General features: G+C 43.6%; 1 non-coding gene across 1 annotated transcript; it reads right to left on the reverse strand.

Annotated features, from left to right (window-relative positions):
* Positions 1 to 15,972: 15,972 nt before the first annotated feature.
* Trnat-ugu (transfer RNA threonine (anticodon UGU)) lies at positions 15,973 to 16,047 on the reverse strand. Its single transcript has one exon. It is a non-coding gene; the product is annotated as a tRNA-Thr (tRNA).
* Positions 16,048 to 25,638: the final 9,591 nt, after the last annotated feature.

Raw genomic sequence — 25,638 nt, forward strand, 5'->3', positions numbered from 1 at the left:
AAGCCAGTCAATACGATCCGTCAAAAAGCCTTTCTAAAATTATAAAGTTAAAAAACACAATAAAATCAAATGTTTTTTTATTTATTTCGCCACACTGGCGACCGCTGACAGGGACAGTGCTGGTGGAACAAAGAGTAAGTACTTGATTGTTGTGCTACAAATGTACTTGTACTAATTACTGTTTCTCTGTTACATGACGCACATGGAAAATGACGAATAAGGTGAAACAATATTAACTGTATAAACGGATGGCACAATAACCAGAAGGAACAAGGACAAGGATTTACAAAACTAACGTAATCGTGAGTGACGCAGCTCAGCCGTAATTAAGGTAGGAAAGCGCAAACGCATGCAGTGGCTGCACCTTGGCTTAGCTCCACTTAAAGCAGAACCTTTTCCTTTCCATATTAAAATCCTGGTAGTGTTTGTGGCAACACACAATTACACTTTGATAATTACTTTTTTATGTTCAACAATCGCAGAATTAGAAGACGTAGTGCGCCATCTTGTAAATTTCCGACGCGCAACAAATAACAATCGCGAGATATTTCTATTAATTCATCTGCGAGAGAATTTAAAGATTTAGATTAACAGTAAAGTACAGATAAAAATAATATCTCCACAATGGAATCGGAGAACTTTAATTTGACAAATGTTCATGGACACGTCACCGATTCTGACAATAGTGACGTAAATGATGACGCAATTAGTTTTTCAGCACAACATAATGTAGAAGTAAATACGATTCAATTGCACTCCACAGGGATTAACAATAATGAACCACTTGCAAATGAAACCTTGTGCACAGTCGATGAAGCATCGATTACCAGATCAGATGAAAATATTTCGCGTGAAACCAGTGAACCTAGCCCGGTTTCGATTCAATCAGATCGTGGTAGAGAAACAATGGCTACAAATAATGGCATAAATACAAACACACAAGCTTCGTCAGTTACGCTTGAGGCATTGTATAGTCTGATGTCAAACGTGAGCGAGCAATTATCTGATTTAAAGATCAGCCACAACACAACGAACACAAAACTGTCGAATCTAGAAATCAGCCACAACACAACGAACACAAAACTGGCGAATCTAGAAATCAGCCACAACATGACAAACACAAAATTGTCAAACATGGAAATTGGGTTCCAACAGCAGTTTTCAAGTGTAAACACGCAATTTAAAAACATGCACAGACATTTCGATCAACGCTTAAATAAACTCACCAATGAAATCGATCAAAAGATCGAAGACAAAGTCATCAAAACCGTCAATAGTGTATACAATGTATTAGCAAATGACTTAGAAAAGAAATTGTCAGATCTTACAAACAAACAGGAACAGGAACTGTCAGAAATAGTAGAAACACACAATCAAACACAAACCGTACAAAAAGAAATACATGATAACGTACAGGCTATTCAATTAAATTTAACAAGAGTACAGTCCGCATGTGAAGAAATACCTGACCAAGTTAATAAAGTTAACGAAGAAGTCGGTTTTCTGAAACAGGAGACTCGACGTATCAACGCGGACATTATCAAAATAAATGAAACTTTAGAAAACGGTAATGTAAATGAATCAATAACTGACCGGGAAACAAAACTTTTTGAAAAATTAGGTAATGAAATCAAAGTAGCCGAGGACAGAATACGTAAGGAAATTGCTGGTAGACTAAATGTTTCAAATGATTTGCCTACGTCAAGCAACAGGCAGCCTGACACTTATTCACCCGTGCCAGATTACGATGTCAATAACGCAGAACATCACGCGCTCAGTCCGGCGTATGTGCACGCACCGGCGCAGGCAAACAATGGCTATTCGCCAAACGCGGTGCTGCAACAGGCAGTAGGCGTGTCGCCTTGCATCTCGACGATTCTAGTCGATGAGAGCCTGTTGAAACATAGACAGTTTCCAGTTTTCTCCACAGAATCCAGAAAAACTCATCCAGTCGTATTTGTAAGAGCATTTAAAAATGTCTTACCAAGAAACTGGACTGAGGCACAGAAGATTAGATATGTAGTAGGCTTCACACAAGGCGACGCACTTTTGTGGGCCACAGACATGGCTGAACAGTGCGTCACCTACGAACAATTTGAACGGGCTTTCTTGGAGAAATATTGGTCTGCTGGGGTCCAAGAAAGACTGCGACGTGAGGTATTCAACCCACAACCGTTCAACCTAAAAAACGGCGGGTTGAGAAAGTATTTCGAAAAGTACTTGAATAAGACGCGCTATTGGAACAATCCAATACCGCACGTAGATGTTCTCAAAATTCTGAAAAACAGACTACCCGCGAACTTACGCGAAAAATTGGTAACCATACCGGAGAACGACCTTGAATACTTTCTTTCCGTGCTTGACTCAATTGATCTAATATACGAAGAAGAGCCGAGCACAAGTAATCGGAATGAACACTCCGTAACCAATCAAAACAACGGTAACGGGAATCATTTTAATGGCAATGGACAAAACCAACACAGTTGGCATCCGTATCCGACAAGGCCAAGTAATGGAACCTGGAATTACGGAAATCGGAAGAATTCGGCGCCACAGAGACGTGAAGACCGAAGGTATCGTGCAGATTACGGTCCACGCCGGTATGGAAATGATAGAAATCACGTGAATGATTGGTCAGGCCCGCGTGATGAAAGGCGGCACACAAATGAAAATTACAATAGTTACAGTAATAGGAATGACAGACCAAGGAGGAATAGCGACGGCCGGTCGCAAGAAAATGTTGCACGCAGCGGTCTGGAACCTAATTGGCGACAGAATAACCACTCGGTACACTTTGTAGAGGTAACGGACAGTACTGAAGCAACGCCGTTGTCTCCCCCGGTAAACAACAATCGGTCGTAATGAGCCGCCACCGGCCGACCGATTTGACAACAGGGGGCACAAACAAGCACACATTACATCTTAGACCATTATTTTTAAGATATGATCAGGATGCGACCGTAGAAGATGATCTATGTGAAGAAGAGATGAAAGCACCGGACAAGGTAAGTGACCTCGTGCAGGCTGTAATAACAGCAAAGATAGGAACTATAATTACCAACGTAATTTTAGATACAGGCGCATCTACGAATATTATTTCTAACAGTTTATTTAAAGAAGTTTCGACAGCATTACAAGTACCAGTGTTGCCAACGGAAAATTGTAAAATCTTGACAGCTGTAGGTAACATGTCAAAAAGTATTAAGTGGCAGACGCAAATACCTGTTACCATTAGCGATGTCACGATAAACTGTACATTCTTAATCGTTGACAAGTTAATCGTCAATTGTATTTTAGGTATGGAAGTTTTCCGGCAGCATAAAGTAAACATCGAAACTAGTAACCAACTGGGGGCATATGCCAGCTAAAAAACGCATAGTCAACTATACCTAATGAAACATGTGTTACAGTGAGTCTTAACGCTATAAAATAAACCATACGGTACTTTTGTAGTCTAACTCAGTTATTTAAGAGAGAGGAACGAAGCCAAATTAACGCGAGGGCCAGAGTTTGTTCGCTTGAGACGAGCAACAAACCACGCGTCGAAGTTGCAATCCAACGCTCAGCTGATGTGCACGCGATAGCTGCATGTCAAGACAAGTTCATTGGCCGCGCTGTAGGCAGCGAGTCGGGGAGAAATCTTCCCCCTTCCCTGTCCGATCAGCTGAGTGTATACAAAGCGCGAAGGCGCATGCGCGGTCGAGTCCAGACGACACGTGACTCATATTACACGATGGCGGCTATCACGAATAATGTTCACCAACAATGCAGAGTTTTCTCCGCGCCTGCAGTCCAGTCATGGTACACAAGCGCGCATGCGCGAAACGTTTAAAAGTTTTGAGACCACGCTTACTATGAGACACAGTGACGAGAGCCATTCAAAAACAAGAAAGAAAAGGGTACACAAGTCTTGTAAATAGTAGCTTAGAAAATTTAATTATAACCTGGTACTACGTAATAAAAGTGAACATACAAGTACATACTGGTCATGGACGGTATTGTAATATTATATCATACTGAGTAAAAAAAATCTTAGCTTGTACGGAAGGAGAAAGAAAATAGGAAAAAAAAAAAATAATGCAGATAGATAACCGGAAGAAAGGCTATGTACACGAGAAAAACACACCATTACATATAGGGAGAAAGCAGCAAAGAGGAAAGCAAAGAGATAACGCATACATTTAGATTACACAGTAGCTAGCGATTTTCAGAATGAACAACAAGGTAAACGTGTGAATTTTTGTGACTAAGGAAAAGAATGACACAAGCGTGAAAATAGGAAAATAATAAACAGATCTATGCAGCGTGAGTAATGAACTGAATCGCTCTCAAAGCAAATACCTAGGATTTGAAACACATTAACGTTAGGAAACACCTAAAGCACTCAGCAAACAACTTTGTAGAATATATAAGCTATACACGAGGTTACATGTACGAAGGCTAAAGTGTAAAGGAGGAAAATATGGAATGATTGCGCATCAATGGACCGTAAGGCAGTTATGTATGTAGGAAGAAATATTTAGTTGTAAGTATTATTAGTATAAGGGACGATGCTCAGCACACCCTGAATTATTTTGGAATATTGAAGGAATGGTGCAGGGTACCGAAAAAAGGGCCCCACCAGCAATGTGTATATTAAGTGGTAGATATTTTTTGTGTGTATAAATGTATGTATGAATGTGTGAAAGGCGAAAGAAGCTCTGTACATGTACGGAACTTAAACAACTTAGAAGTGGATAAGGAAAATTAAACTCTAAGACAACTTCGTATAAACAGGTATACCTAACGTCAAGAAACAATTAAAACCGTAAGACTCTACGAGTTTACCAGAAAATACGAAAAACCTGATACAAAGTGCAACATTAGCGATTCTTCACTCATGTATGCGGAAGGAAGATATGAATTACTTTACACACTTGAAATATGAAATGATAAATCATGTCAAAATTATATCTTACATACATATCACGATTTACAGTCACAAAGAATGAAAATGATATCGCCGCTGTACGAGAAACAGGTAAGTAGTGTGATCGACGACCTGTAAGCAAAGGAATCGTCTATAAAATAAATTGAAAAAAAAAAGAACGTCATACAGAATTTCATGCTGCACTGAAGCTATGCAAGTCTGATTATTCGTGTACATAGATTTTCATGACAACCGATGCATTAAAATGTTTGTATTTTTTCTCCCATGATAACACAGGACGCCTATAAGCGTACTTAAATTGAAAATGATACACGCACACAAGGGCGTGCCGCTATTATGAAACACTGTACATATTAATAGTAGCTACACCCTGAACTTCAAAATTTTATGTTAATATGTCTATGTTAATGTAGGAAATTTTATTAGAGGTAATGATTTACAAGCACACCAGAACGTGCTTAAGCACAAAACACTGTACATATTAGGGTTATGCTGCATATAAATGATTATTTCGTGCATTTTCATATTTTATAGGTAAAAAAACCGTAGCATACACGTAGTCGTTGCCATTACCCTAAGTAGAAGGTAGAAAATTCCCTTCCCAAGCTGCAGTGGAGCGGCTACAGGTGTATTCTCTGCATGCTGATGCATGTCGTTGCGTATGAAGAATACGTAACGAAGGTAAACCTTAACTTACACTCGAGTTCAAGAAGGAAAACAAAGGATTTGTTCCTTCTAACAGATTAATGGAAAAAGGTGTGTGAGTCAGTAAAATCCAAGACGAAGAAGCCACTAAGAGTGGACAAAAAAAAAAAAATTTCAATTTTCGTCGATAGTTTTTTCCTGTAATTAATGTAACCAATGTATTGTATGTGTTATATGTTATTCCATTGTATGTGATGTATTTTGTATTTCATGCCAAGTCCCGTGACTTACAAATTTGTGAATACTTATGTACATTGACCAGAAGTATTGAGGGGAATGAATCTCAGTACAATAGGTAAAAGGGGTTAATGCGAAGAAAAAAGTGTAGTGAAAAAGGAAGTTTCGATCGCAATACTCGCGGTTAAAGTGGTGTGTGTAGAAATTAAAATTGTGCAAAGTAGTGCTACGTTGCAAGTCTCAGCGAGCCTAAACAAGTGACATCGAAAATTGAAGCTGGTATCGTCAAACGACCCATGGCGTCACAATAAGAAAAGACAATGCCAAACAAGTTTGACGCGGTACGCTTCTTACCTGGAGCTGCAACGACGGGACCGTCCTCCGCCTCGCACATAATGTGGTGTGTTCTTCGGGGCACATATTCCAATGTACCTCGTCGTATCCAGTCTAAGTACTGGAAGGAACTACAAAAAGCACACGCATACTGAGGTTCGGAAGTCTCGACGGTACCCGCACGTCGGTGTATATTCAGTGAACTGGCGCGCGCATTCAACCAACGTCGCTCGCTAACGGACGACCAAACAATCAGGCGCGAGTATCACCCGCCCATATTCAACACGGGCTAGCGAACAAAGCTCGTCGCCCCAGAATAAATACAGAAAGCAATACAAGGACTTAATTTTCACCTCTGATGAGGAAGGAAACATTTGTAAATAACGTTGTATTCATTGTATATTTTATTGTACAAACTTTACCACATGATGTCGTTTTCTCAGTATTAACCAGAACTTTGTATATTAGGATTAAGGTTTGTAAATATTAGCATAAGTATACCAAAAAACTGACACACACTCAGTAATACCAAAGAATTCACAGTGCCATGAAAATGAGACAATAAAAATGAAGGTTGTAAATAAAAGACCCCCAAACCTATCAATTGCAAGGTCGACTACTGTATCCTGTCAATCAAATAAAATTTTCTAGTGACAGTATACAGTAGGGGGGCAGTTGTAATGACACATTCCTATGCAGAGACATACAATATCTTAAAAGCTGCGCCAAAGATAAATTGAGAGGCATGTATATTATAATCTTTGTAAAGTTCACATTGGATTCTCTTTTGTTTGATACTCCAAGGAGCTAAGGGACACTTTCGATTGTTGCCTCGTGGAGGATGGACGTGATTTTTGGACTGTGAGAAAGGCAACCATGTAGTTAGTAATTGTGGTTTGTGCGACGAGCAGAGCAAGTCTTATTGTCTTGTGAATAATAAATAGTGAGAAGTATCGAAGTGTTACGAAAATTATTTAAAGCAACGTAGCATTGTATTCCCTGGTTTCCACCGTCTTCGTGAAGTGAACCGATGCCGACTTAGGAAGATGCACACGGTCAACAAAGAGAAGAACTTCGATGGCGACTGATGAATTAATATTGTGGCAGAAGGACGAATTCTACGTCTAAGGTGAGAACTCTGATTAAATCAACAATGACGTAGAATTCAAAATGTAATTAATCGGAATGGTAAATTATATTACAGGCATATTTCACGCAGCACTGTATTTGTCCGCATTCAAGCCAGTCAATACGATCCGTCAAAAAGCCTTTCTAAAATTATAAAGTTAAAAAACACAATAAAATCAAATGTTTTTTTATTTATTTCGCCACAATACGTTCGTCGTATTTTCCACATTGATTCCTGCTGTTATTTCACACAGTGTTGCTCGTCAGTTACGACTGACGGTTCTACGCAAACGTCGCTGCTCTCGGTCGTTAAGGCCGTCGGACAGTCCGTTGTCCATGGTGAGAGGTAATGCTAGACATTTGGTATCCTCTGCACACTCTTGACACTGAATTTCGGAATATTGAACTCTCTAATGATTTCCGAAATGAAATGTCCCATGCATCTAGCTCCAACTATCATTGCGCGTTTAAAGTATGCGGCCATAATCTCATCGGATATCTTTTCACATGAATCACCTGACTACAAATGAAAACTTCCAATGCACTCTCCTTTTCCACCTTGTATACTCGACAGACCGCCATTTGCACCCCATGACGTTTGTCACCTCAGTGTGTATCTGCATCGGAATTGCGCTACGTTGCACACACGCTGCGCCAATGCTCTCAAACGGGAACGTTTTGATGACCCCTGATATTTCGGGGCTACAGGCAACGTATGAAAAAATTAGACTGAATGAAGTTTGTCTAAAATGATGTCCAGTTGGATAAGTGAAATCATAAACGTTATTTTAGGAGAAGAAAATTGGAATATTATAAATAATGAAATATTTGTAGAAGCCAACGGCAGAAGTCAAAACACTGTAGGTCTCAGAAGAAACTGTGCTAATGAAATCAAGTGGAAGTAAAACTCAGAATAAATTAGAGAGCCATTTTCTGACAAAAAGGCAGATAGTCTTCCGAAAAATGGACACTGTGTACAGTAATATTAAACAATGTCAGGGATGTGAAAATTAAACATGTTAACCTAGGACACGGAAACCCTTCGCAAAGCTCGTAAGATGGGGTAGATACAGGAAAACAGTTAATCGACAAGTCGCAACTACTCTTAAACGAAATCTTACAGTTCATTATGTATGAGTCTTGGTGGCCTGGATACGTCGTTAACTAAGCTAAAAAACCTCACAAGTTGTACGTAGTAACTGAAGACAGCGGACTTGCTGAATCTCTTCCGCCCTTGCCTCCGAGCTTCCGTTGCGTCGAGCAGTAACCCCACTTGCGGCCGCTATCAGCAGTCATGCATTCTTAGTTGTGTGTAACACGCTAGATACATATCGCGGAATGCAGCTCAGCATAATTAGCTGGAAACGTTTGGACGTGGTCCTAGACTGATTCATTGTACAAGTACGCTTTAAAGAAAATCGGTATGACGAGGAAACATCGGTAACACGACTTTATATTTTAAGGAGAGAAAAGTACATTTGCAAGACATTAGTCCCAGCGGATTCGATCTGGGGTGAAAATTTAGGTCCAAATTCTGACAGTATGTAGTTGAACATTGTGAAAGTACAGTTTTTAAACTTTTGGGCATCCCCACTAAAGCCGCCTAATGCTCGAGCGTGAAGCACTGTACAGCGGAATGACATCCAGATTCCTCATGTTCGCGGGCTGTTGAAGGCTAGGGAAGAGGAGGGGGAAGGAAAATGCGTCTGTCCAACGTGTTTTGAAATCTTGTTTCGAGAAGACATGTAATTTTATTCGAAAAATAGTAAGTAATAGGAGTATGTACTACGTCAACGTCACGTGTATTATTATTTACGGAGGAGTCCAATAAGGAATGCAACGCATTTTTTTCTCTGTCAGTTTCGGCTGAAAAGAAGTAGAATTTGTTATGGGAGATCGCGGTATTCTTGCTTCAGCCCATATAGTTTCATGAAGTACCGACCGGTGTCGGCGCTATACTTACTAGCCTTCAAAATGGCGTCTGAAACGAAGGTGCGTTCCAAGCAGAGAGCTGTCATTTGCCTCTTAGCGCAAAACCAGAGCATCGTAGGTATTCTCTGGCGCTTGCAGAATGTCAGCGGAGACCTGGCAGTGAATAAAAGTACGGCGAGTCACTGGGCGAGCCGTTTGTCATCATCGCAGCAAGGTTGCGCAAATCTGTTCTGTCTCCCACACAGCTGTGATTCCTGCAGTGTTGGAACATGCGGACACTCTCATCGCGGTCATCGATGGATCTCAATTACTCACCTTGCTGCACAACTGTGGATGATGAGTAAGATGCCGTCAGGCCGTCTCATTGAACGGAGATTACATTGAAAATTAGGGTTTTGTAACCAAAAGAGTGGGGGAATAATATGATGTATTGGGATCCCGAATAAAACCAACCTGCTTCAGAAAAAAGTGTCGCATTACTTACTGAACAACTCTTGTACCAATAGTCTCTTTTATATATATATATATATATATATATATATGCGCTTCAGAAAAAAGTGTCGCAGTACTTATTGAACGACGTTCGTAATATATCGCAAAACAGCGATTTTAATAGTTAAATATCGCTTCACTGCTCCTTTAATGACATACTCACTTATTTTATTCATTTACTCTGCCTTCTTTGTGAATCGCTACATAAAAATGTACAAACCGAAGAAATCCGTGGTAGAAACCGCATATTGTGGCACAATGAACAAAGCGTGTTACCGATGTCAAAATAATATTTCACAAACCCCGTACTGACTTAATCTGCCACGATGTTTTAGTGTACAGTACTTCGCGTTAGGGGATTAAGCGGCTGCAGTGGATCTGAACGAGTGATAGAGAAATGGTTTGGGCTAAAGTTTAAAACAGATTCTATCAGAATGTCGTAACTGCGTACTGCCAGAATTATGGCCGAAATTTTCGTGCGGGATAGATTTCTGGGGCTGATATCTTGCCAGTGTCAGTTTTTCTCTTTAAAATATGATGTCAAGTTGTTGTTTCCTTGCAAATAAGGGCCACCAACCTCGTTTCGACCTACGAGACAGGTTTAAGTTTCTAAGTACTCCAAAATCGGTAATTAAGGGTCAGACTCACTACCTTTACGAAAATTCCGAGATGCGACCACCGGGTTGGAATGTGCACGCCGCCACCTGTTAAAACTCTGCAGCATGTTGTCTCGTAGCAAGACTCGTCAATAAGCTCCACAATAACAAAACTGCAGCAGCATCAGAAAAAGTCATACAAAAACACCACACTCAAATTTCCACTGGAACAAAAGCAATTTATTGATTTCAATTAAGCCTCACCATGTGTGCGTCATTCATTAAATAGCAACTCGAACCGGCTAATGGATCCACGCTCTGCTGTGAGGCCCCCTTACACTGAGCGTTCGCATGACTACCAAAACGCCTGGAAAAACCAGAAAAGTTCTCTAATAAAATCAGTGCCTGCGCATGGGAAAGCACTTCTGATTCCAACAGTCTTTTCGTATTAGAAAAGTTATGTTATTGTGTTGCACAGGATTTAGGTGAAGCAGGGATCGGTCTGGATATTGTGCAGACATGGGGCACAATTTGATAAATATTAATTAAACATAAAAATATTTCTGGATAACAGAATAAACAATATATCCTTCCATAGCTTGTAAAGATCCTTAAACAGGGCTCATAACCATCAATACAACAAATATGTTCCATACAATAAGCAGAATTAAAATCCAACCTTTGCCAAGACACATAACCGAGCAACAACATCAACAGCTTACAATGTATAGCCCAAGACCATAAACAGCAATAATAATGTGGACAGCTTGCGCAACTAAACATAAGATGCCAAACAACTCTTAGACTTAGGTAGGTTCATTTACGTAACACGTAACTAAGCATTGGTCTGCTACTGCCTTCATCATCGGATAGCTTCCACAACAAGCTACACACAATGTTCTACCAAAACACTCAAGCATATGTCATAATAAATCCTTATACATGGTGGTCAGAATCAGTCTCGAAAGCTTGCAAGGATGTTGCAGGGTACGCTGCGCTGAGAAATAATTGTTATAAAAGTCGATACGTGGTGCCGTTTCCGAGCTAATTAGCACGAAAGTTAGCCAATCAGGCCGTTGAGCGCACAAATCCTTGCCAAAAGGTGTCACCAAACGTGTTTTTTGGTTTTCTAGGACAGAACAAGAGAGCAGTAGAAAACATGGGACATGCTTATCGCCAGAACGCTCAGTGTGATGCAGATGTGTGAAGCAAGCACTCAACTGTGCCAAGAAGACGCACTCGTGCTTCTTACAGCCAGCTGAGCGAGTTTGAAAAGGGGTCGAATTGTTGCCTTCCGAGTGATGGGATAGTCCTTGTGCAAAATTACCACACAAGTTACATGTTCTGCATCAGCTGTGCAAGGTAGCTGGTATCAGTGGTCATGTGCATATTCTCACACCCATAGATGAGATTCTGGACGTCCACACAGCACAGACTCCCACCTGGATAGTCGTATTGTAAGGGGAGCAGTGGTAAATCGTACAGCTACCACAGTACAGATAAGAGGGCTTGTGGGGCAAGATAGCTACCACAGTACATGTAAGATGGTTTGTGAGCCAAAACAAGTCAACACGAACTGTTGCCAACCGGTTCTTAGCAGTGGGACAAAATGCACGCACACCTCTACCATGTCTTCCACTCACGCCACAGCATCGACGTGTATGGCTCGACTGGTGCCGCTAGAGGATCACATGGAAGATGGAATGCCATATGTGGTGTTCAGCGATGAAAACAGCCTGCACGCAAGTGATGTTTGTTTGTGTGTACAATGTAGATCTGATGAGTGCTATCTCACAGAGAGCATTCGTCCAAGAGACACTTTCGGCCGGTGTGGCGGAGCGGTTCTAGGCGCTACAGTCTGGAACCGCGCGACCGCTACGGTCGCAGGTTCAAATCCTGCCTCGGGCTTGGATGTATGTGATGTCCTTAGGTTAGTTACGTTTAAGTAGTTCTAAGTTCTAGGGGACTGATGGCCTCAGATGTCCCATAGTGCTCAGAGCCATTTGAACCATCCCACTGGTCTGGGGTGTGATAAGCTACAACTCTCACCTTTGATGTTTCTGGAGAGGAAGTTAACAAGCATTCAGAACATGCAGATTCGAGTTAGACCTGTTCTTTTGCTGTTCTTGCAGCAGGAAGGTGATGGTTGTTCCAACAGGCTAATACTCGCCCACAGACTGCCTGTGAAACTCACCATGCTCTGCGAGACATGTAACAACTTCCCTGGCCAGCACGATCTCTCCAATCGAGTACATGTGTGATATGGCGGGACAAGAGGCGACTTGCGCGACTCGTCAAGCAACAACTCTTTCAGAAGAACGTGAACACGTCAAGCAGGCATGTTGTAGCCTGGGACAGTATTCGCCATCTGTATGATCGACTGGATGCTAGAGTCAGCGCTTTCATTGGTGCCCATTGAGGCCACACCACGTACTAATAAGGGTATTTCAGAATGGCTGTAAAGGTAATCACTTCATGTACTCCATATGCACTATTGCAACAATAAATCTTGAGTGAACTGGAAAGTTCGAAAAAGGTATACTAATTTTTTTCCGGCAGTGTAGTTAAAACAAAATCTGATATAACAAGTCATGCTCACTGCGTGTGGTTTAACATATTCAATTCCTCTTGCTCACAGCGTACACACGAGTACGCTCTGCTTGCCATCAATAATCAGTCACGACATGTCACATGACAACCACAGACTTCCATGGAGAAAGTTGCTTGCTGGCAAATATACCTGAATCGAACATAGTTCACTGTATCAACCACAAACCGTCAGCTGCTATAGCATTCAGGATGTGGTCCTCTTGGCATCCAGAAGCCCCTTATACCACTTCCATTGGGACCGTTAGCCGTTTGCCCGAGAAAAGGCACCAACTGCTCCAGAGGGCTGTTTTGGCCACACAGCGGCCACGCCCCGCGGTGACCGTATTAAAGACCGGCACATAGTATTGCAGCGCACCAGATTCTCAAGGTCCTCGCTCTTGCCTCCGCCCAGAACTCGCTCGTTCGTCTCCGGCAGCGACTGACTTGAGTACTATTCCGTGCGTGCCTGCCAAAAACTTGTCCACGGCGACTTCCGCGATAGTCACGCGCCTGCGCCGCCTGCCCCCTCGCGGATCCGCTCAAAATGACTCTCCGGAGGTGGCTCAAAAATGGTTCAAATGGCTCTGAACACTATGGGACTTAACATATATGGTCATCAGTCCCCTAGAACTTAGAACTACTTAAACTTAACTAACCTAAGGACAACACACAACACCCAGTCATCACGAGGCAGAGAAAATCCCTGACCCCTGGAGGTGGCCAAAACAATATTGTCGCTGAGACGACACAGTTGACCACGAAGGATCACTGCGGCCTGTACTTCACTGTAAAATATCTTTTTCAAAGGCAGTTTATGAAAGACCTTTTATTGAATACTTGATAGTGTACTGCGGTGCGGCCGGCCGATGTGGCCGAGCGGTTCTAGGCGCTTCAGTCCGGAACCGCGCGACCGCTACGGTCGCAGGTTCGAATCCTGCCTCGGGCATGGATGTGTGTGATGTCCTTAGGATAGTTAGGTTTAAGTAGTTCTAAGTCTAGGGGACTGATGACCTCAGATGTTAAGTCCCATAGTGCTTAGAGCCATTTGAACCATTTGAACTGCGGTGCTGTTACCTTATCACACGGTCCTAGCCTTTATGAAAAAAGTTAATCAAAGATGTTTTGCAATGCAATATGAGCCTAACTCCTGCACTCAGAAAGCCACACACTTTAAAACACCAACGTCTCTCCAGACACCACAGACTTTCCCTGTGAAGTTCATCGGCCCAATTTCGCGCTCCAAAAGCACTGTGAAACTTGCAATTATACTCGTAGATAAAGGGATGTGACACGAAAGATTAGGGCCCATGTGCCATCATGTGTCATTTCCTGTTACTGCCTTATTGACATAAATACATCTGAAACAGGCAATCAATTTAATTACAACACGGATTGAGCATGATATCAGATCTTAATAACAGAGCAATAAAAACAGATAGGCCTTGATTAATAAGTTTCAGCTAACACAAATTGTGAAATGGCCCTTAATTTAATTAAAAGGGAGCAGGCATGCCTTCAATAATAACAGTTTCAGTTAAGTAAAATTACGAAATAGAAAACAAGCAGGCCTTCTTTAATAACAGATTCAGTTATATAAGACCACCAAATAGAAAACAGGTAGGCCTTCATGAATAACTCCTTCAGTTACGTAAGCAAGAGTTTGAATTGCCTCCTCACGAGGGGTGCACCAGAAGGCTTATACGCAAGGAGTACAAGACTACACCGAATAGGAAGGCCAAGAAAGGTTACAACGAGAGGACAGGCCTTCTAAGGCCCCTTTCGTTGATTACAGAGCGCCAAAGCAAATATTAACACAGCAAGATTAATTCTGTGAAAGCGATAACAACTAGCCAAATGGTATACCCTCGTCACTGCAAGATACCGTCCCTGCAACGTCGGCGAAACGCCCGAAAGAAAACTAGGTTGCCAAACCCAGTAACATATCCTCAGAAATTGCAAATTTTGAGACCCAGGCATATTCAAAAGCCAATAAAATTAACAGAACGATGACGTCTGCGGTGGCCGAGTGTATCTCGAAACCGGCACCCGACCGTATTACAAGAGAAAGGTACTTATCTCATGTTCGAGGACGTTTGGCAGGGAGGTCGGCTAAAACCCAACCATCTAGGAACTGCATGACGAGCCAGGGTTGAGGCCACAGCATAGAAGAAACACGTTATTGTTCTGGATCAGAAAACACCATACGTTTCAGATATCCTTTTAACAAACAACCAAGGCCAGCATTGACTCAGGAAAGCAAACAACAGCCACAATTCAAGGAATCAACTGGAGTTGAAATAGATCAGCTAAGAAATCGCAATGATCGCAACAGACCTAGAGGTATCAATAAGAAAATAACAGTTAAGACCTCAAAATCCAAAACTTTACTGAAGTCCACGGATCGAAGCTGAAACTTGCCGATTACAAAGGGAGCCCAGAATTCAGCACAGAGAAACTGGGCTCAACTCTCTCATCGGAGTGTCACGTCCTAGAGTTGGCTGGCCAGGCTACGAACGAAGACGGCACTCGAAGTCAGCCACGGATTCAAATCGGCCCACAAATGCGTCCAGCAACCACTCGCAGGACTCTGTGCCCAAGACGCTTGCGCAAGTGGTCGCCCTACTCGCCGAGCGGACTTCTCTCACCGTCCTCCTCGCTCCGTTACCACTCCCCAACTCGCCACCCCACAACATGCACCATCCCCATCAACAACCTCGAGCGAAGATCTTAGTGGCCTCAAAGCAAAGGGACAGTACATGACAGATCGAGCTATTGACGCCAGGAATTCGAAAGGCGACGCCAGCAACCCCGCCACAACTCACGCTGCGTGAAATCAAGTATCGTTTACCGCTTTCAGCCAATCAGAGTCATGAGTGGAATGATGGCATTTTCAATGACTATTACTTGGTCCCACTATTAGCGCTTCTGTACGCTGACACTTCCTACTAGCACCATCCAACAGGTTTTAGGAAACACAAGTCATTTAAGGAAATCACAAGTCCTTAAGCCAGAAATGAAATGATAATTAAATGGACACCCTAGCTGCAAACAGGCGTTGATGTACTTCATTGGGGACATGTTGAAAATGCGTGCTCCGACCGGGACTCGAACCCGGGATCTCCTGCTTACATGGCAGACGCTCTATCCATCTGAGCCACCGCGGGCATAGAGGATAGTGCGTCTGCAGGGACTTATCCCTTGCACGCTCCCCGTGAGATCCACATTCCCAACATGTCCACACCACTACATTCGTAGTGCGCCTGCGGGTTCGAGTCCCGGTCGGGGCACACATTTTCAACATGTCCCCAATGAAGTACATCAACCCCTGTTTGCAGCTAGGGTGCCCATTTAATTATCATTTCATTTCTAGCAAAGCTGCATGGTCATCCACGGTAACTGATCTTTCCGGAACAGATACTACCGTCATATATAATATCCTTAAGCCAGCTTACTCAGCTTTGGCCACAACCCATTTAGATACACTACTGGCCATTAAAATTGCTACACCACGAACATGACGTGCTACAGACGCGAAATTTAACCGACAGGAAGAAGATGCTGTGATATGCAAATGATTAGCTTTTTTTTTTCAGAGCGTTCACAGAAGGTTGGCGTCTGTGGCGACACCTACAACGTGCTGACATGAGGATAGTTTCCAACCGATTTCTCATACACAAACAGTAGTTGACCGGCGTTGCCTGGTGAAACGTTGTTGTGATGCCTCGTATAAGGAGGAGAAATGCGTACCATCACGTTTCCGACTTTGATAAAGGTCGGATTGTAGCCTATCGCGATTGCGGTTTATCGTATCGCGACATTGCTGCTCACGTTGGTCGAGATCCAATGACTGTTAGTAGAATATGTAATCGGTGGATTCAGGAGGGTAATCCGAAACGCCGTATTGGATCCCAACTGCCTCGTATCACTAGCAGTCGAGATGACAGGCATCTTATCCGCATGGCTGTAACGGATCGTGCAGCAACGTCTCGATCCCTGAGTCAACAGATGGGGACGTTTGCAAGAAAACAACCATCTGTACGAACAGTTCGATGACGTTTGCAGCAGCATGAAATATCAGCTCGGAGACCACGGCTGCGGTTACTCTTGACGCTGCATCACAGACGAACGTGGGTGCACGAATGGCAAAACGTCATTTTTTCGGATGAATCCAGGTTCTGTTTACAGCATAATGACGGTCGCATCCGTGTTTGGTGACATCGCGGTGAACACACGTTGGAAGCGTGTATTCGTCATCGCCATACTGGCGTATCACCCGGCGTGATGGTATGGGGTGCCATTGGTTAGACGTCTCGGTCACCTCCTGTTCGCATTGACGGCACTTTGAGCAGCGGGCGTTACATTTCAGATGTGTTACGACCCGTGGCTCTACCCTTCATTCGATTCCTGCGAAACCTGACATTTCAGCAGGATAATGCACGACCGCATGTTGCAGGCCCTGTACGGGCCTTTCTGGATACAGAAAATGTTCGACTGCTGCCCTGGCCGGCACATTCTCCAGATTTCTCCCCAACTGAATACGTGTGGTCAATGGTGGCCGAGCAACTGGCTCGTCACAATACGCCAATCACTACTCTTGATGATCTGTGATATCGTGTTGAAGATGCATGGGCAGCTGTACCTGTGCACGGCATCCAAGCTCTGTTTGACAATGCCCAGGCGTATCAAGACCGTTATTACGGCCAGAGGTGGTTCTTCTGGGTACTGATTTCTCAGGATCTATGCACCGAAATTGCGTGAAAGTTTAATCACATGTCAGTTCTAGTATAATACACTCCTGGAAATTGAAATAAGAACACCGTGAATTCATTGTCCCAGGAAGGGGAAACTTTATTGACACATTCCTGGGGTCAGATACATCACATGATCACACTGACAGAACCACAGGCACATAGACACAGGCAACAGAGCATGCACAATGTCGGCACTAGTACAGTGTATATCCACTTTTCGCAGCAATGCAGGCTGCTATTCTCCCATGGAGACGATCGTAGAGATGCTGGATGTAGTCCTGTGGAACGGCTTGCCATGCCATTTCCACCTGGCGCCTCAGTTGGACCAGCGTTCGTGCTGGACGTGCAGACCGCGTGAGACGACGCTTCATCCAGTCCCAAACATGCTCAATGGGGGACAGATCCGGAGATCTTGCTGGCCAGGGTAGTTGACTTACACCTTCTAGAGCACGTTGGGTGGCACGGGATACATGCGGACGTGCATTGTCCTGTTGGAACAGCAAGTTCCCTTGCCGGTCTAGGAATGGTAGAACGATGGGTTTGATGACGGTTTGGATGTACCGTGCACTATTCAGTGTCCCCTCGACGATCACCAGTGGAGTACGGCCAGTGTAGGAGATCGCTCCCCACACCATGATGCCGGGTGTTGGCCCTGTGTGCCTCGGTCGTATGCAGTCCTGATTGTGGCGCTCACCTGCACGGCGCCAAACACGCATACGACCATCATTGGCACCAAGGCAGAAGCGACTCTCATCGCTGAAGACGACACGTCTCCATTCGTCCCTCCATTCACGCCTGTCGCGACAGCACTGGAGGCGGGCTGCACGATGTTGGGGCGTGAGCGGAAGACGGCCTAACGGTGTGCGGGACCGTAGCCCAGCTTCATGGAGACGGTTGCGAATGGTCCTCGCCGATACCCCAGGAGCAACAGTGTCCCTAATTTGCTGGGAAGTGGCGGTGCTGTCCCCTACGGCACTGCGTAGGATCCTACGGTCTTGGTGTTCATCCGTGCGTCGCTGCGGTCCGGTCCCAGGTCGACGGGCACGTGCACCTTCCGCCGACCACTGGCGACAACATCGATGTACTGTGGAGACCTCACGCCCCACGTGTTGAGCAATTCGGCGGTACGTCCACCCGGCCTCCCGCATGCCCACTATACGCCCTCGCTCAAAGTCCGTCAACTGCACATACGGTTCACGTCCACGCTGTCGCGGCATGCTACCAGTGTTAAAGACTGCGATGGAGCTCCGTATGCCACGGCAAACTGGCTGCCACTGACGGCGGCGGTGCACAAATGCTGCGCAGCTAGCGCCATTCGACGGCCAACACCGCGGTTCCTGGTGTGTCCGCTGTGGCGTGCGTGTGATCATTGCTTGTACAGCCCTCTCGCAGTGTCCGGAGCAAGTATGGTGGGTCTGACACACCGGTGTCAATGTGTTCTTTTTTCCATTTCCAGGAGTGTATATTTGTTCAATGAATATCCGTTTATCATCTGGATTTCTTCTTGGTGTAGCAATTTTAATGGCCAGTAGTGTACATTTATTCGTCTCCACATTGACTAAATACATCCTACACAGCTAAAAAAAAAAAAAAAGGAAGAGCCAAAGTAAATTGTCAACATGTAGCCATAGTTACATTCGAATGTGTATTGTTTACATGAAACCACTGACTCGTTCTTCAACTCATTATCACGATTAATCGTATAAATGACCCATGGCACATTAAACTAACTAAGCAGAAAACTGGGTCTGTCGCCCACAACAGCGAACAGGTCGAACACGTAAGCACGGCCAGGAAGTACAGTGTATTACACCAGCTGCGGGAGAAGTAGTCTTCTTATTCCCGCCTAACCAATGAGATTTAGACTTTCTTAAATCATTTCAGTTGAATACTAACTGAATACTAACTAGGTTGCAAAATGGCTAACCAGGGATGGCTAAAGAAAGGACAACTGTAAGGATGTGCAGGTATATCGCACCAGGGGTAAGATAGATACTGCCTACAGGAAAATAGCATCTTTTCTTTATTTGTGTGTGAGGAATGTTTCCTGAAAGATTGGCCGTACCTTTTTGTAACACCCTGTATAGAGGGTCTATACAAGGGAGATGTACTTGAGGACAATATTATGGAAATGGAAGAGGATGTAGATGAAGATGAAATAGGAGATACGATACTGCGTGAAGAGTTTGACAGAGCACTGAAAGACCTGAGTCGAAACAAGGCCCTGGGAGTAGACAACATTCCATTGGAACTACTGACAGCCTTGGGAGAGCCAGTCCTCACAAAACTCTACCATCTGCTGAGCAAGATGTATGAGACAGGCGAAATACTCTCAGACTTCAAGAAGAATATAATAATTCCAATCCCAAAGAAAGCAGGTGTTGACAGATGTGAAAATTACCGAACTATCATTTTAATAAGTCACGGCTGCAAAATACTAACGCGAATTCTTTACAGACGAATGGTAAAACTGGTAGAAGCCGACCTCGGGGAGTATCAGTTTGTATTCCGTATTGCCGTGAGGCAATAATGACCCTACTTAGAAAATAGATTAAGAAAAGGCAAACCTACGTTCCTAGCATTTGTAGACTTAGAGAAAGCTTTTGACAATGTTGACTGGAATACTCTCTTTCTAATTCTGAAGGTGGCGCCGGCCGCGGTGGTCTAGCGGTTCTAGACGCTCAGTCCGGAACCGCGCGACTGCTACGGTCGCAGGTTCGAATCCTGCCTCGGGCATGGATGTGTGTGATGTCCTTAGGTTAGTTAGGTTTAAGTAGTTCTAAGTTCTAGGGGACTGATGACCACAGATGTTAAGTCCCATAGTGCTCAGAGCCATCTGAAGGTGGCAGCGGTAAAATACAGGGAGCGAAAGACTATTTACAATTTGTACAGAAACCAGATGGCAGTTATAAGAGTCGAGGGGCATGAAAGGGAGGCAGTGGTTGGGAACGGAGTGAGACAGGTTTGTAGCCTCTCCCCGATGTTATTCAATCTGTATATTGAGCAAGCAGTAAATGAAACAAAAGAAAAATTCGGAGTAGGTATTAAAATCCACGGAGAAAAAATAAAAACTTTAAGGTTCGCCGATGACATTGTAATTCTGTCAGAGACAGCAAAGGGCTTGGAAGAGCAGTTAAACGGAATGGACAGTATCTCGAAAGGCGGATATAAGATGAACATCAACAAAAGCAAAACGAGGATAATGGAATGTAGTCGAATTAAGTCTGGTGGTGCTGGGGGAATTAGATTAGGAAATGAGACAGTTAAAGTAGTAAAGGAGTTGTGCTATTTGGGGAGCAAAATAACTGAGGATGCTCGAAGTAGAGAGGATATAAAATGTAGACTGGCAATGGCAAGGAAAGCGTTTCTGAAGAAGAGAAATTTGTTAACATCGAGTATAGATTTAAGTGTCAGGAAGTCGTTTCTGAAAGTATTTGTATGGAGTGTAGCCATGTATGGAAGTGAAACGTGGACGAGTAATAGTTTGGACAAGAAGAGAATATAAGCTTTTGAAATGTGGTGCTACAGAAAAATGCTGAAGATTAGATGGGTAGATCATGTAACTAATGAGGAGGTATTGAAGAGAATTGGGGAGAAGAGGAGTTTGTGGCACAACTTGACAAGGAGAAGGGACCGGTTGGTAGGACATGTTCAGAGGCATCAAGGGATCACAAATTTAGCATTGGAGGGCAGCGTGGAGGGTAAAAATCGTAGAGTGAGACCAAGAGATGAATACACTAAGCAGATTCAGAAGGATGTAGATTGCAGTAGGTACTGGGAGATGAAGAAGCTTGCACAGGATAGAGTAGCATGGAGAGCTGCATCAAACCAGTCTCAGGACTGATGACCACAACAACAACTAAGTAGGTTTCTTCAAATGAGCCAATCCTGACGTCTTTTATATGACCGGGGTTCTCCCCTACATACCTGTCATACATCCTTCATTTTTGTTTCTTGTTCTTACTCGTGTGTAAACGGCGTAAGGCAGTCGAAGAAGCGTATGGCATAGTAGATTCATTGCTAAATGAAAATGTAAATTACATTAGGCAGTAGATTTGAGCGAAGGGTACATGCAAACGAAATGTGTGTTTCGTGACAGCAGGGAGATGGTTCGTGGAGATTTGACCGCCATACATTGGCGGCCTCGGTCAAGCGAGCGGACGCGCAGGCCGGAAGGCCGCGGTGACTCACCTGCAACTGCTGCCAACCGCAGCGTGTTCTGCATGCCGCAGGCGACCCCGCCCGCCTTCCGCCGCTACGGTACTGCGGTAGCCGCGGAGCGCTAATTGACAGGATATGAAGTGGCGGGCCGTTAGCTGGACGACGTGTTATGATTATAGCTATGGAGGCTGACTGGTCCACGATCACGAAGAGGTCGGGAAGCAATCCAGTACATTGTTTTGTCAGACACTGCTGCCTGGAACACGACCAATTTAATTACTCTACCTACTCGTGTCCTCTTAACTCTATGTATTTCGCGTTATTTTAGAAATGTTTCATATTTCGTTATTCATTCGTTAAAAGCTGCATGTCTTACTGACTGAGAAATTGTTTACTCTGCCCATCATCTGCCTCGTACTTGTATTACAGTTCTCAGTATGATGGTTCTGGAATCCACTACCATCTCGATTTGCTATTACAAAATTCATTTATGTCTTCCCAGACAAATCAGAAATTCCAATAATTTTTTGTGGCTGAGTATTAAATATTTTCACGACTACCTTTTTTGTCTGTTATAAATCGCTTGTAATTATGATATACAATCATATGCTATAGTAGAATACAGACTAGGCGAACAGTCTCCTGGCCTCACGGCAGCCTACGGTCGCAGGTTCGAATCCTGCCTCGGGCATGGATGTGTGTGATGTCCTTAGGTTAGTTAGGTTTAAGTAGTTCTAAGTTCTAGGGGACTGATGACCTCAGATATTAAGTCGCATAGTGCACAGAGCCATTTGAACCAATTACTACTTCCGTGTTTCCAAATCATGAAGTTTGCTTTTTTTTTTTTTTTTTTTTTTGCTAGTAGTGAAGATATATTTTTAGCTACCTCAAAGTGATATGTTTAATTCTATGTAAATGGAAACAGTTTTTGTAATTGTTGATGACTAAATAATGAACTTCCGCTGAAGAAAAAATGGTTTAATTCCAGCAGATGAATATTAGACATTATCAATGTAATGAACGCAACTTGCAACAGCTATTTTTTTAAATATTAGAATATGACTCAGTGGCGCACTCAGAAGGATGTTATTGCAAGTGAGTCCGGATTTGTAACACTACATACGTAAAAATTTACAGATTGTTCATAGACACGGTTACCTGGCAGAACCACGAAGACTGCTGTACTACAAACATGATTCCCTTCCGTCCTGCCCCACTGCCCCCTGCACACGTTAGCATAGTGCCTCTGAAACCTTTGAGTTGTCTTATTTTTATGTGTTAGTACTGTGTAGGTGAGTTAAGAGTGTCTATAGAGTATGCTGCTGTGTCTTCACTGTTTATAAGAGAAGGCAGAGATAGTACGTAAGCCTCTCGTCTCAAATAGCAACAAGAGGTGAGGTCGGTTGGCGGCTGGCTCTACCACACAACTTACTGAAACGTCGTCAGAAAGCTATTTTCAGAGAACTCCTGATTTTAACGCGCCGTCTATCTCGAAGATACTGAAGACTGAGATTGAACTCAGATTACTCAAGAATAGGAAAGGAAATCAGCTGCGGCCTAGAGCAAGAAAACATCCTGACATTCAGCTCAACTGATTATTGAAAACCAGATTCAAAATATACAGGGTGTTAGAAAAAGGTACGGCCAAACTTTCAGGAAACATTCCTCACACACAAAGAAAGAAAATATGTTATGTGGACATGTGTCCGGAAACGCTTAATTTCCATGTTAGAGCTAATTTAATTTCGTCAGTATTTACTGCACTTCTTCGATTCACCGCCAGTTGGCCCAATTGACGAGAATCCGCACGCAATTGTGCAATCACGTGATCAACACAGATTTTCTGTGAACGTTTGGGCAGGCATTGTTGGTGATGTCTTGATTGGGCCCCATGTTCTTCCACCTACGCTCAATGGAGCACGTTATCATGATTTCATACGGGATACTCTACCTGTGCTGCTAGAACATGTGCCTTTACAGGTACGACACAATATGTGGTTCATGCACGATGGAGCTCCTGCACATTTCAGTCGAAGTGTTCGTACGCTTCTCAACAACAGATTCAGTGACCGATGGATTGGTAGAGGCGGACCAATTCCATGGCCTCCACGTTCTCCTGACCTCCACCCTTTCATTTTGGGGGCATTTGAAAGCTCTTGTGTACGCAACCCCAGTACCAAATGTAGAGACTCCTCGTGCTCATATTGTGGACGGCTGTGATACTCGTACAATACGCCATTCTCCAGGGCTGCATCAGCGCATCAGGGATTCCATGCGACGGAGGGTGGATGCATGTATCCTCGCTAACGTAGGACATTTTGAACATTTCCTGTAACAAAGTGTTTGAAGTCACGCTGGTACGTTCTGTTGGTGTGTGTTTCCATTCCATGATAAATGTGATTTGAAGAGAAGTAATAAAATGAGCTCTAACATGGAAAGTAAGCATTTCCGCACACATGTCCACATAACATATTTTCTTTCTTTGTGTGTGAGGAATGTTTCCTGAAAGTTTGGCCGTACCTTTTTGTAACACCCTGTATATGAAGTCTTCACGAGTTGTCAGCCGAGTAGCGTCGTCGTCTCGTAGCAACGTTTCGATGGAATGCGTCTGCATCATCTTCTTCGCCTGAAGATGATGGAGACGCATTCCATCGAAACCTTGCTACGAGACGACGACGTTACTCGGCTGACAACCTGTGAAGTCTTCACATATGAAATTCGCCGAGAAAGCCTGCGCTCACATATAACTGATTCAGAATGGTTAGATGGGGATCTAAGAGCTGCCTCTTATGAATATGGTCCCCCAACTGTGTATCTACTCGACCGATCAGTAGTGATTCCACAGCCAAGAAACCCGACAACCCACGGGAGAGTGGGGTGCTGACCACATGACTCTCCAGACCGGATTATGTGGCGCCGTTGGCAGAGGATGAGAAGGCGATCCATCGAGCCCGATTGGCTCGTCTAGGGCCAGACGAAAAACATCTTTTTCCCCATCATCATAGGTTTAATAATGAATAAAAAATAGGAGCATGGGTAAGCTACTATGGACAGCATAGTGGACGCATTATTCTAGCCGAGATAGACACGAGACCCACGCCTACCACAGTAATATAAGTTTATACGCTAACTAGCTCCGCAGATGACGAAGAGATTGAAGAAATGTATGATGAAATGAAATAAATTATCCACATAGTGAAGAGAGACGAAAATGGGGGGACTGGAATTCGATAATAGGAAAAGGGAGAGAAGGAAAAGTAGTAGGTGAATATGGAATGGGGGTAAGGAACGAAAGAGGAAACCGTCTGGTAGAGTTTTGCACAGAGAATGGCTTAATCATAGCTAACAATTGGTTTAAGGATCATGAAAGAAGGTTATATACGTGGAAGAGGCCTGGAGATACTGGAAGGTTTCATATAGATTATACAATGGTAAGACAGAGGTTTATGAACCATGGTTTAAATTGTAAGACATTTCCAGGGGCAGATGTGGAATCTGCCCACAATCTGTTGGTGACGAACTGTAGATTAAAACTGAAGAAATTGCAAAAAGGTGGGAATTTAAGGAGATGGAACATGGATAAACTGAAAGAACCAGAGGCTGTAGAGAATTACAGAATCAGGGAACGACTGACATGAACAAGGGAAAGGAATACAGTAGAAGAAGAATGGGTAGCTCTGAGAGATGAAATAGTGAAGGCAGTAGAAGATGAAGTAGGTAAAAAGACGATGGCTAGTACAAATCCTTGGGTAACAGAAGAGATACTGAATTTAACTGATGAAGGGAGCAAATATAAAAATGCTGTAAATGAAGCAGACAAAAACGAATACAAACGTCACAAAAA

The sequence above is a fragment of the Schistocerca cancellata genome, chromosome 2 (genome assembly GCF_023864275.1).
Source record: "Schistocerca cancellata isolate TAMUIC-IGC-003103 chromosome 2, iqSchCanc2.1, whole genome shotgun sequence".
NCBI lineage: Eukaryota > Metazoa > Arthropoda > Insecta > Orthoptera > Acrididae > Schistocerca > Schistocerca cancellata.